Source organism: Pleurodeles waltl, chromosome 11 (genome assembly GCF_031143425.1).
Source record: "Pleurodeles waltl isolate 20211129_DDA chromosome 11, aPleWal1.hap1.20221129, whole genome shotgun sequence".
Classification (NCBI taxonomy): Eukaryota; Metazoa; Chordata; class Amphibia; order Caudata; family Salamandridae; genus Pleurodeles; species Pleurodeles waltl.
Genome location: NC_090450.1, coordinates 954,868,290 through 954,881,215, shown reverse-complemented (window position 1 = coordinate 954,881,215; position 12,926 = coordinate 954,868,290).

The window sequence follows — 12,926 nt, the reverse complement described above, 5'->3', positions numbered from 1 at the left end:
GGAATAAGGGAAGTTAAGGGCAATGCAGCTTACGCATTAGGCAATGCAAAGAGGCCCTTTTAAAGTGTACTGGAAATTCCTTTACACAGATGCAGGTAAGAGTCCTGTGTGACGGCATATAGTTCCGTTTCCACCACCACCAGTCATCACATCACTTGGTGTGGGGGGTGCATAGCCACCTTCACGTGTTAGAGGGTACACTTTGGGCTCATCTTCTTTGAACATAGCTAGGCTCTGTCAAAGTGACACCCATTAAAACAAGCATTTACAATGCAACGGGTCTTGCGTTTACTCATGTTAGAGCTGATCGCGTTGTAAACTCCTAACCCGACTTTTCACCTATCGGGCAAAAGTGCATTTATGTACATAACCCGAAAAAGTGAAATTAACTATGTAAAGCGCTCGACTTCTGCCAAGCGAGATCACGCTCGTAAATTAGAGAAAAAGAAGTCCACGAGCCCGATGGAAAACAGCAAGCCTCGCATGTTTTCTGTACTTGGTCGCTGCACTCGAGGAGGGCTAGCTACCGGAAAAGGCATGACGTATGCGTGCCTTCGACTAATGAAAGCAAGCAGATTTTATTAGGCAAGCCCACGAACCAATAAAAAACACTGACGTGAAGTTGACAGGGCTCCCAGCCTTTTCTAAATACTAAAGCGTCTCGCTGCGATACGCATGCGCGAGCGCATGCAACGCAGGCTCGACCCTAAAAAGGAAGCACCTGCACTGGGATCAGAGTTTTTGAAGGGCACTTGCAGATCGCAGGGCAGATCAAAGAAAATTGCAAGAGCAGGGTAGTCCTACTTTACAAAGCCATGCAGAGGACTACTGATCCACAAATAACACATTGCTGTGTTTCAGATCTTTGCTGCAACAGTCTGTTAACCCAATCTACTTCTGTACGAGCACTCAGCGAGGCCTGTATACAGTGAACAATTGTGGCATTATCTCCCACAGATATAAACTCAACATGGAGGTGTTACTGGATGTATAGAGTCTGCTTGCATTCATTCTCTGCCTAACTTCGATGAGGGAATAATGAAGCAGTGGAGGAACAAATTATGTGGGAAGCTTGCCTAAATTATGCACATTATGCAGCAAATTCTGTTCCAATATTATGTGGCTATTTTGCCATTCTAAGATACATGACTACAAAAGAATTCCAATGGTTTGAAAAATGCGCAGGTTTCTTATAAAAGAAAAGTATAAATGCTCACCGGATCCTTTTGGAAATGTTATTTAACCACAGATAATGACTTGGACTTGGCTGAGAGCACAGGAAACAACATTTTAGCAACACTGACTCTTGCAACTCACAGAGTGCGTGTAGACCACACAAAGCTGTTCTCAGCATAAAACAATCCTGCATGTGCTTAGTTCTTGTTGTGATATGCGGGTCTATTTCGTACTGAGAATCCCAGTTATGACTTAGAACTGGCTTCCAGTTTTGGTTTTACGCTGCACTATCAGCCTTTAGAAGGCCACCAGTGAGATGAACAGATGACGATAGTCCCTTACATGGGAATCTCTGTTTTATCACTATTTAGTTTGAGTATTATTTTTCATCCAACATCCAACTTCTGTTAGATTTTGCTTGAAACTTTCCAAGTTCCCCCAGATTGACCAGAGACAATAAAGTCGAAAGGAATAACAGAGTTATTCCGATGAATCTATAACAGAGCTACATACTGGGGATTTAAGGAGTCCTTTGACAATACCAAACGCCTCCCTAGATGTAAAAGTCCTCAGACCATAAACACGAGAAGTAACATTTCATTTTCTGTACTCAGATTGCCTTCTTAAAATGCCTGCTGTTTTGAGAACAGTGTCTGCGGTGTAACATGAATTTACACAAATAATGAGGCAAACGTTACACTTAAATATATTAGGATTTATTTCATGATACCGACAAACGCCCTTACAGTGTCCATCAATTTGCAATGTTAATACTGTCTTTTAATACCTCATTAGTAGCAGTCTAACACCTAAATAAGGCAAGCATCAACTGAAAGGCACAGGGGTAACCAATTTGCAAGTTGTATGCATCTGTACTGTAAAATATTTGAGTCGGTTGAGCTAGAAACTAAGGGGCATATGTACAAGCGCCATCTTGTGCCACCCTGGCGTCATTTTTTTTACATTAAGGCGGCCTTTCTCCCGCGCCGTTTTACAAAGTGGTGCAATGCTTGAATTGTGCCCCCTTGTAAACCCGCCTCACCACATTATGCCTGTGCCAGGTATAATGAATGCAAGTGGGTGTTCCGACGCAGGGAGCCCTGAAAACATGGTGCGGTAAGATTTACAGCATTTAATCAATGGGCCTCCCTGTGCTTCGCTGCACTTGCATCAACATTTTTGATGTCAGAGCAGCAAAGCGCCACAATAGTGTCAAAAAATTATTCTAATGACCACCATGGTGATCCATATTGTAAATACGCTGCAACCATGGTGCCATTAGGTGGCACATTGGGACCGATGCACTACATAAATATGCCCCTATGTTTTTGCTGGAATATGCAAATCATGCAGCAGGGTGGATTGTTTGGCATGGTAGATCCATAACTATGCAAATACACTGGGCAGGTGCGGCTCCTTTGCAATGGCGAAGGAGCGTCGCCTCCTGGCTAAGCCAGGAGCTGAAAACTAAAACAATATTTCTTTATCGTTTAATTTTTCAGCTGCAGGCTCAGCCAGCAGCATGTGAAGGGAGGGACGGGCTGGGCCACGGGAGGGGGGAGGATGTGAGAGTGCACCTAAGTAGGCATGTGTGTTTGGCTGGCCGTCTTAAGTTTCTCCAACCCAGTTGCGTTGAACAGCTGGGCTGGAGAAACTGCACAGACCCCACGGCAGTGTCTGAGTGGCAGTCCAAGCCGCTCAGAACAATCCTGACGCTGCTTTTATGCAAGGTTTAGCATGAAAGCAGCGCCTGTATTGGCAGGTAGCCTGTGCTGGTATCCCAGTGAATGCTGGGACACCAGGAGAAGAGGAGCAAGGTGGCAGGAAGAGGTATGTTTAAAAAAAAAAAATGTATTTCCCCCCATCCCTACCCCTACCCATGAGATTTGCGGCGCTGACACTGGGGCCACACAATTGCTTTCTTCCAGTGCCCTGACTATGGTTACTTGTGCTCTTTCCAGAGGCGATGTTCTGTAAGTCGAGGCAATGCTCAGCACTAGGGTTCCACTTTGTAGTGGTGGCAAATTACAAAAGGGTTGAAGACGTGTTTTGTTTTGCTCTGTGGGAAGTGTTTCTGCAAGCAGAATATTGTGGGGGTCATTACAACGTTGGCGGTAAAAGCCGCTTACCGCCATGCAGAAGACCGCCAACACACCGCCGCGGAATTCCGCCACGGTCATTATGACCCACATCCCGAAATCCGACAAAATTCAGACACCCACACAAGTCCGCCACACCAAAGGTCAGTGATAAACTGGCGAAAACAAAACCTCCACCGTCACGCCAACAGAAATACGCCCATGCTATCACGACACACGAATCCATGCGGCGGTCTTTCAACCGCGGTATTCCATTGGTGGTGCACACCGCCGCGCTAAAAATACACACACCCTTACAAAACACAGCCACATTGGACAATTTGAAATACACACACCTGATACACATACACACACCACTCCCACACACCCAATACTATATAAAACACACACCCACATCACCCACAAACCCCTACGACCAAAAATTCTGAAAGAAGGCCAGAGAGAAACACCACCATCCACAAACTAGCAGCCACAGGCACTCAACACCATCACCCACACTACTTCCACGCACAAAACACCACGCACCACACACCACGACATATCACCACACTTATCACCACATACACCACTCCACACATCACCTACACCACCCCATGGCACAGCAAAGACACCCCAGGTTCTCGGAGGAGGAGCTCAGGGTCATGGGGGAGGAAATCGTCCAGGTAGAGCCACAGCTATTTGGATCACAGGTGCAGCACACCTCCATAGCTAGGAAGATGGAGCTATGGCAAATAATAGTCGACAGGGTCAACGCAGTGGGACAGCACCCAAGAAATCGGGACGACATCAGGAAAAGGTGGAACGACCTACCGGGGAAGGTGCGTTCCGTGGTCTCCAGACACAACATCGCGGTACAGCGGACTGGCGGCAGACCCCCACCTCCTCCCCCACAACTAACAACATGGGAGGAGCAGGTCTTGACTATTCTGCATCCTGAGGGCCTCGCAGGAGTCGGTGGAGGAATGGACTCTGGTAAGTCAAATCTTAACTATCATATCCCCTACCCTACCTGCATGCTATCACAGACCCCCCAACCTCACCCCCTCCCCTATCACTCCAACTCCTCACAAATGTACTAATAACACAAACCACCCATCCCAACCCCAAGCCCTGCATGACACAACAAAGCATGGACACCCATCACTAAAGCATGCCCACTGCACATACCCATAACACCCCCCTCAACCATCGTCACACAAGCCCCCACACAGGAGTGCTAGCACTGGGGTACACGGTCACCCACCCATTGCCCACCATGACACACACAGATGCAATAATCATGCTTTTACACCCCTGCAGGACCACTACCCAACGTCACCAGACAGGAGGGTCTAGACATCTCCACCCCACCCACAGAAGAGGCCCACAGTGATGACAGCAGCTCTGTCCAGCTGGATCCAGATGACCAGCCCGGACCATCGTGGGCCTCGGGACAGTCGGTTCCCCACACCCAGTCACAGGCCACCACAGACCTTCCACCCTCTGGTAACACCGGCACAGCACCCACCCAGCGGGCCCATACCTCCGTACCCAGGACACATCAATCAGCTGTGTGTCCACCACTACAGGGAACCCAGGATAACCCACCACCCCAACAACAACAGGAACCTGGGGGCAGTGGCAGTGGGCACACGGTCCAGGGGACGGAGGCCCAGGAACACAGGGGAACTGGGAGGGCTGCTGTGCGACAGGGGGTGGCAGGCCTAGGGAACCCACTCTCCACAAGGCCCTCTCCTCCATCATGGGAGCATACCAACACTCCCAGGAGACGATGGCAACGGTCCTAGCCAAGTTTCAGGACACCCAGCGGCTGCAGGAGGAACAGTATTTGGGGTTTAGGGAGGAACTCAGAACCATCAGCACCGCCCTGGGCACCATTGTAGGGGTGCTGAAGGAGATACTTAACACCAGGAGGGACACTGTGGCACTCCAAGGTGCCCCTGACACTAGCATGGATGATGAACTGCCCACCACCTCCGCCGGCGCTAGTGGACAGGAGGCACCACCACAGGACCACCACACCAGCACCCCACCCCCTGCAGAGGGAGAACCACCCCGCAAACGGTCCCTGAGATCAAGGAACAAGACAGAGCACGATGCCAAGATCCCCGCCAAGAAATTAGACCACCCTAATTGTCATCCTACTGTCCCACTGTGTAACCCTGTCCATATTGGAACTGCCCCAGCTCCACTTCCTATGCCCATATGGGCAATGCACCTGTGAGACTAATAGACTGGACTCTGCCATGGACATTCCTCCACCATCACCCCTCACCATTTTCCAACCCCCCTCCAATATTGAGCACTGCAATAAACACCCTTAAAGCACAAAACAATCTGGAGTCAGTCTGTGATTTCGAAAATGTGTATTAGCAATGACAGTGAAAAAATGCGTTCTCAAATGTAATGTAAACATACCCATGTCACACATCTCAAGTCCATGAGGAATCTAAGCAGATGACACATGTTGGAAACTACACCTGTGAAACCGTAATGGAAATGTACAACTCAGTTACCATATACTGGTTGAAATCGACAGACAGGATAGAGGTAGAAGTGTGAAAGTACTTGTAGTAGGCAGGAATGTGTTCTCACCTGTGTGTCACTGGAAATATTGCTGGATAACAGAGTCCCTGTTGTCAATGTCTTCTTCCTCTGCTTCCTCCTCATCACTGTCCACAGGCTCCACAGCTGCCACAACACCGTCATCTGGACTATCCTCCTGCAGAAAAGGCACCTGTCGTCGCAAAGCCAAGTTGTGAAGCATACAGCAGGCCACGATGATCTGGCACACCTTCCTTGGTGAGTAGAATAGGGAACCACCTGTCAAATGGAGGCACCTGAACCTGGCCTTCAGGAGGCCGGAGGTGCGTTCGATCACCCTCCTAGTCCGCCCATGGGCCTCATTGTAGCGCTCCTCTGCCCTGGTCCTGGGATTCCTCACTGGGGTCAGTAGCCATGACAGGTTGGGGTAACCAGAGTCCCCTAATAGCCAAACCCGGTGCCTCTGGAGTTGACCCATCACATAAGGGATGCTGCTATTCCGCAGAATGTAGGCATCATGCACAGAGCCAGGGAACATAGCATTTACCTGGGAGATGTACTGGTCTGCCAAACATACCATCTGCACATTCATCGAATGATAACTCTTCCGGTTCCTGTACACCTGTTCACTCCTGTGGGGGGGGGAACAAGAGCTACATGGGTCCCATCAATGGCACCTATGATGTTGGGGATATGTCCAAGGGCATAGAAGTCACCTTTAACTGTAGGCAAATCCTCCACCTGAGGGAAAACGATGTAGCTCCGCATGTGTTTCAGCAGGGCAGACAACACTCTGGACAACACATTGGAAAACATAGGCTGGGACATCCCTGATGCCAGGGCCACTGTTGTTTGAAAGGACCCACTTGCAAGGAAATGTAGCACTGATAGCACCTGCACTTGAGGGGGGATCCCTGTGGGATGACGGATTGCTGACATCAGGTCTGGCTCCAACTGGGCACACAGTTCTTGGATTGTGGCACGGTCAAACCTGTAGGTGAAGATCAAATGACGCTCCTCCATTGTCGACAGGTCGACCAGCGGTCCGTACACCGGAGGATTCCGCCATCTCCTCAAATGTCCCAGCGGATAGTGCCTAGGAAGGACAACAGCGACCACAGAGTCAAACAACTCAGAGGTATGTACCCACAGTCTACACAGAACACCATTCATACACAGAATCTGGCCTGTATTTGTGTTGTGCGACAAGGCCTAGGTCTGTGTGACGCAGTTGTGAATTAGGCCATGTGGGCCCCTGAAATGGCGGCTGCCTGACCTCTAATGTGGGACAATGGGATGTGAGGTAACTGCGCTGGTGTTGTACACCGTCGTGGTAGGCGGTCGAAGACCGCGACGCAATGCTGCATTGGTTAACATTGGACCCTATGGGTCCCAGGAGCCAATGACGATGTACGCCGCCAGTGATGGTACGCACCGCCGCGGACGTGACCGCCGCGGACGTGACCGCCATTTTCTATCTGTTCAATCACTCGATACCTGATCTTCGACAGGAGAGGACCTACACTGCAAGTGCTGCTGTGACCTCGGTCTGGAAGAGACAATGGCTTGTTCGTCTGGGGAAAGGGCCCCTGCCTTCACTGCAGAGGAGTTGGAGAAGCTTGTGGACGGGGTCCTCCCCCAGTACACGCTACTCTACGGTCCTCCAGACCAACAGGTAAGTACACAGGGAGCACGTTGTATGGGCTATGCCTGTGTGGAGAGGGCTGGTTGTAAGAAGGAAGGGGGCAGAGTTCTGCGTGCATTAAGGACTGTGAATGCATGTGCCACATGGCAAGGGTAGGGATGTGGGCCACTCACTTAGACGGTGCAGTTGGTAATTACTTCTCTTCTTCCCCTGTACATGTCATGTAGGTCAGCGCCCACCAGAAGAAGGATATTTGGCGTACCATCGCCAAGGACGTCCGGACCCTGGGGGTCCACCACAGACGGAGCACCCACTGCCGTAAAAGATGGGAGGACATTCGCCGCTGGAGCAAGAAGATGGCGGCGGCTCAGCTGGGGATGGCCTCCCAACGTGGGAGGGGTGCCCGTCGCACCATGACCCCCCTGATGTTCTGGATCCTGGCGGTGGCCTACCCTGAGTTGGATGGGCGCTTGAGGGCATCACAGCAGACACAAGGGGGTGAGTACACTCTCATTCAGCGGACTTTGTGCGCATTGAAGGTGTCTGGGTGGGGTTGGAGGGCTGTGGGTTTCCCTAGGCCAGGGCGAGTTCCGTAGGCTAGGCTCCTCCCTAATGCAGGCCATGTGGCATCCCACCTCTGTAGAGTGCCAAGTACAGGTATACATGCCCCTGTGTCATCTATGTGTGCAGATGTCAACCATAGCCATGTAGGCCATATCCCAGGAATTGCTTCTGTAGAGCCCAACAGCGCGACATAGTGCAGGGGGCTGCTGTGTCTGTATTGTCCGCCAGCGGTAGCGGTAAGCCATGCACTCAACCTATCTTTCTTCTGTCGTCCCCCCCCTTTTTGTGGTCTCCCTGTTCTTGTGTGCATTAGCATCATCAGGTGGAGGTACAGTGGCTCCGGAGCACGAGGGAGCTGCATCCCACATGGCCATGGAGGACCACACCACGGACTCAGAATACACCAGTGGGACGGAGGGCGAGGGGAGCTTCACGGCGGTCACAGGATCTGCAACCAGCGACACAGACTCATCCTCCGATGGGAGCTCCCTTGTGGTGGTTGCAAAATCTCTGCCCCCCACTTCTACAGGTAGAGCCACCACCCCCCCTACCAGCACCGCCCTCCCAGCAGCCCCTCAGCCTTCGCCCCTTGCCTGCTCACCCAGGAGAGTGGGCATCACCTTCGCCCCAGGCACCTCAGCCCCTGCCCCTGTCACCTCTGCTGCCCTCAGTGAGGAGGCCATTGACCTCCTCAGGTCCCTCACTGTTGGGCAGTCTACCATTTTGAATGCCATCCATGGTGTAGAAAGGGAATTGCAACACACAAATGAATTCCTGGAGGGCATTCATTCTGGTCAGGCTGCCCTTCATCGAACCCTGCAAACTCTGGCCTCAGCTCTGATGGCATCCATTGTCCCTGTCTCTAGCCTCCCCCCTCCAACTTCCTCCACCCAGACCCAATCCCCTGTACCCCAGCCTATCCCAAGCACACCATCAGACCAGCCTGCACACACCTCACCACACAAGGGAAGCTCAGGCAAACATAAGCACCACACATCCCACAGGCACTCACGCAAGCATCACACACATACAGACACACCAACATCCACTGCCTCCACTGTGTCCCCCTCCTCGTCGTCTCCCTCCTCCCTCCCAGTCTCATCTACACTCTCACCTGCATGCACTACCACTACAGCCACTACGTCCCGCACCAGCACACCCACCAGCACACCCCGCTCACGTGCAGTCACCACCCCCACTCCCATTTACACGTCTCCTGTGTCCTCTCCCAGTGTGTCTGTGACGCCCCCTCCGAAGATACACAAACGCAGGCACACACCCACCCAACAGCCATCCACCTCACGACAGCCTCCAGCGCATGCACCTTCACCCAAAGTCACCAAACGTACACCTCCTACAACCACTACCTCTTCCTCCACTCCCAAACTCCCTTCAGCTACCCGTCCCAGTGTTCCTAAGAAACGTTTCCTGGCCAAGCTTGACCTCTTTCCCACCCCCCCCTCCAACTCATAGGTCCCGTACTAGCACCTCAGCCAAAAAAATCTCCGGGACCTGTGGTGCCTGTTGTTACAGGTATGTGGAGTGCACCGGCCACCAGGCCAGCCAGTGTGGCACGGAGCCACAGCACAGCCAGTCCCCCCCCTGTGAAGCACCAGAAGTTGGACAGTGCCCGGCGGGAGAGGGGGAAGACTCCAGGCAGCAAAGCTGCTCACAAGGGTCCCGGGGGGAGTGTCGACTCAGCTGTGACTCCTCCCAAGGTGGGGAAGGGACAGAAGAAATCTCCAAAGTCTGGGAGGAGCAGCACGGCGGAGAAGACCGCCATCATCCCCGCTGCCCAGGAGGCCACCGCCAGCCCATTTGTCACTGGCCAGGAGGCCACCGCCAGAGTCACTGCCCAGGAGGGCAGCCCAATCGTCACTGGCCAGGAGGCCATCGCCAGCCACAGCCCCAGCTGGCCAGGACAGCCCGCAAGCCACAGCCCAGCTGACCCATGAAGGACCGCCAGCCACAGGCCTGCTGGGCAATGAAGGACCGCCCGTGGCAAGCACCGCTGAACAAGGCAAGCACCGCTGAACAGGGCAAAGACCGCCAAGTGAAGCACTGCTGAACAGGGCAAGCACTGCTGAACAGGTCAGAAACTGCCAACTCAAGCACTGCTGAACAGGGCAAAGACCGCCATGGCAAGCACCGCTGAACAGGGCAAGCACTGCTGAACAGGGCAAAGACCGCCAAGTGAAGCACCGCTGAACAGGTCAGAAACTGCCAACTCAAGCACCGCTGAACAGGGCAAAGACCGCCATGGCAAGCACCGCTGAACAGGGCAAGCACCGCTGAACAGGGCAAAGACCGCCAAGTGAAGCACCGCTGAACAGGGCAAGCACCGCTGAACAGGTCAGAAACTGCCAACTCAAGCACCGCTGAACAGGGCAAAGACCGCCAAGGCGAGCACCGCTAGCCCATTAGCGGCAGGAGCAGTGACGCAACTGGGACTGTCACGGGGTGAGTGCTGCACTCTGTGCACCAGTCCCCCTCCAGAACCAATGGAAACATGCATCCACTCCGTCTGTTCTGCACAGGATGAAGCACTCTGGGCACCAGTCCCCCTCCAGAGCCAGTGGAGACATGCATCCACTCCGTCTGTCCTGCACAGGATGAAGCAGTCTGGGCACCAGTCCCCCTCCAGAACCAGTGGAGACATGCATCCACTCCGTCTGTCCTGCACAGGATGAAGCACTCTAGGCACCAGTCCCCCTCCAGAACCAGTGGAGACATGCATCCACTCTGTCTGTCCTGCACAGGATGAAGCACTCTGGGCACCAGTCCCCCTCCAGAACCAGTGGAGACATGCATCCAATTCCGCCTGTCCTGCACAGGATGAAGCACTCTAGGCACCAGTCCCCTCCCAGAACCAGTGGAGATTGTTATCCACTTGAGAGACTGTGGCTTTGCACTCCCCAGGATGGTACAGTGGACAACCCACCCACTGTAGAGACTTGAGAGACTGTGGCTTTGCACTCCCCAGGATGGTACAGTGGGCAACCCACCCACTTTAGAGACTTGAGAGACTGTGGCTTTGCACTCCCCAGGATGGTACAGTGGGCAACCCACCCACTGTAGAGACTTGAGAGACTGTGGCTTTGCACTCCCCAGGATGGTACTGTGGGCAACCCACCCACTGTAGAGGGAAAACACAGATGAACAGGGTAAACGCCGCCAAGTGAAGCACCGCTGAACAGGTCAGAAACTGCCAACTCAAGCACCGCTGAACAGGGCAAAGACCGCCAAGGCGAGCACCGCTAGCCCATTAGCGGCAGGGGCAGAGACGCAACTGGGACCGTCACGGGGTGAGTGCTGCACTCTGGGCACCAGTCCCCCTCCAGAACCAATGGAGGCATGCATCCACTCCGTCTGTCCTGCACAGGATGAAGCACTCTGGGCACCAGTCCCCCTCCAGAACCAGTGGAGACATGCATCCACTCCGTCTGTCCTGCACAGGATGAAGCACTCTGGGCACACGTCCCCCTCCAGAACCTGTCGAGACATGCAGCCACTCCATCTGTCCTGCACAGGATAAAGCACTCTGGGCACCAGTCCCCCTCCAGAACCAGTGGAGATTGTTATCCACTTGAGAAACTGTGGCTTTGCACTCCCCAGGATGGTACAGTGGGCAACCCACCCACTGTAGAGACTTGAGAGACTGTGGCTTTGCACTCCCCAGGATGGTACAGTGGGCAACCCACCCACTGTAGAGACTTGAGAGACTGTGGCTTTGCACTCCCCAGGATGGTACAGTGGGCAACCCACCCACTGTAGAGACTTGAGAGACTGTGGCTTTGCACTCCCCAGGATGGTACAGTGGGCAACCCACCCACTGTAGAGACTTAAGAGACTGTGGCTTTGCACTCCCCAGGATGGTACAGTGGGCAACCCACCCACTGTAGAGCCTTGGGAGACTGTGGCTTTGCACTCCCCAGGATACATCAATGGGCATAAAGCCCCCTCGTGGATCTGGCGTGGTGCACTCATCCGGCTGAGGTGCCCCCCTTTCCCTCCCCCCTGAGGTGCCTGTTGTATTTCTATCTGATGCCCCTGCAGTGTTCTCTCCGTTTTGATCAGGTATCTAGTGTGGGCCTCGCCCATGCATTTTGGGCCCATTGGTCCACGGACAATGAATGGTGCATTACCTGCACTACTAATCGTCATGTATATTTTGTTTAATGTGTATATATATATATATGTATATATTTGGTTACTGTATTTTGATATATTACAATGGTTCAACTCATTTCCTTTGGTCTTTGCATTCTTCTGGGGGGGTTGAGGGTTGTTACTGTAATGTTTGGATATGCATTGGTGTGTGTGTTGTAGTGAACAACGTCAAAGTCAAAACACACTGACAGCAGGCAAAAAGTGGGGGTAACCAAGACAAATAAAGGGTACTTTCCTACAGTTTATGTTGAATTTTGTAGTTATGCTTAATTAAACCGATGTACAGGGGCTCTGCAACCTCCACTTTGACGTCTGGCCACTGGAACTGCGACTGGACCCTCCAGGAACCAACAACACTGAAATCATTGAAGAAGACTTTTCTGCAATGTTGTTTCCACGGCTCCTTCCAGCTTTCCAACATTTCCCTGGATCTGGTCTTCTGAGGATGCATGCATCCTCAGAAGACAGCAACTCCTCAGCCTGCACAAGAAGAATGAATCTCCCTTGGAGTGAAGGAGTCACTCCCCTGGAACCGCGGGCACCTGCAGCAAGCGACGACTGGCTCTGTGGATCTCTCCTCATCTTGAACTGTGTGGATCGTGCGTCACAGGTGGTGGTCCTTAGTAGTCCTCTTGGTCCTCTCTGCCAGCTGTCCAACTTTGGTGGAGGTAAACCTTTCCCTGCCCATGCAGGACAGTACTCCATGCTCTGCGTCTCTTGCAGGTGCC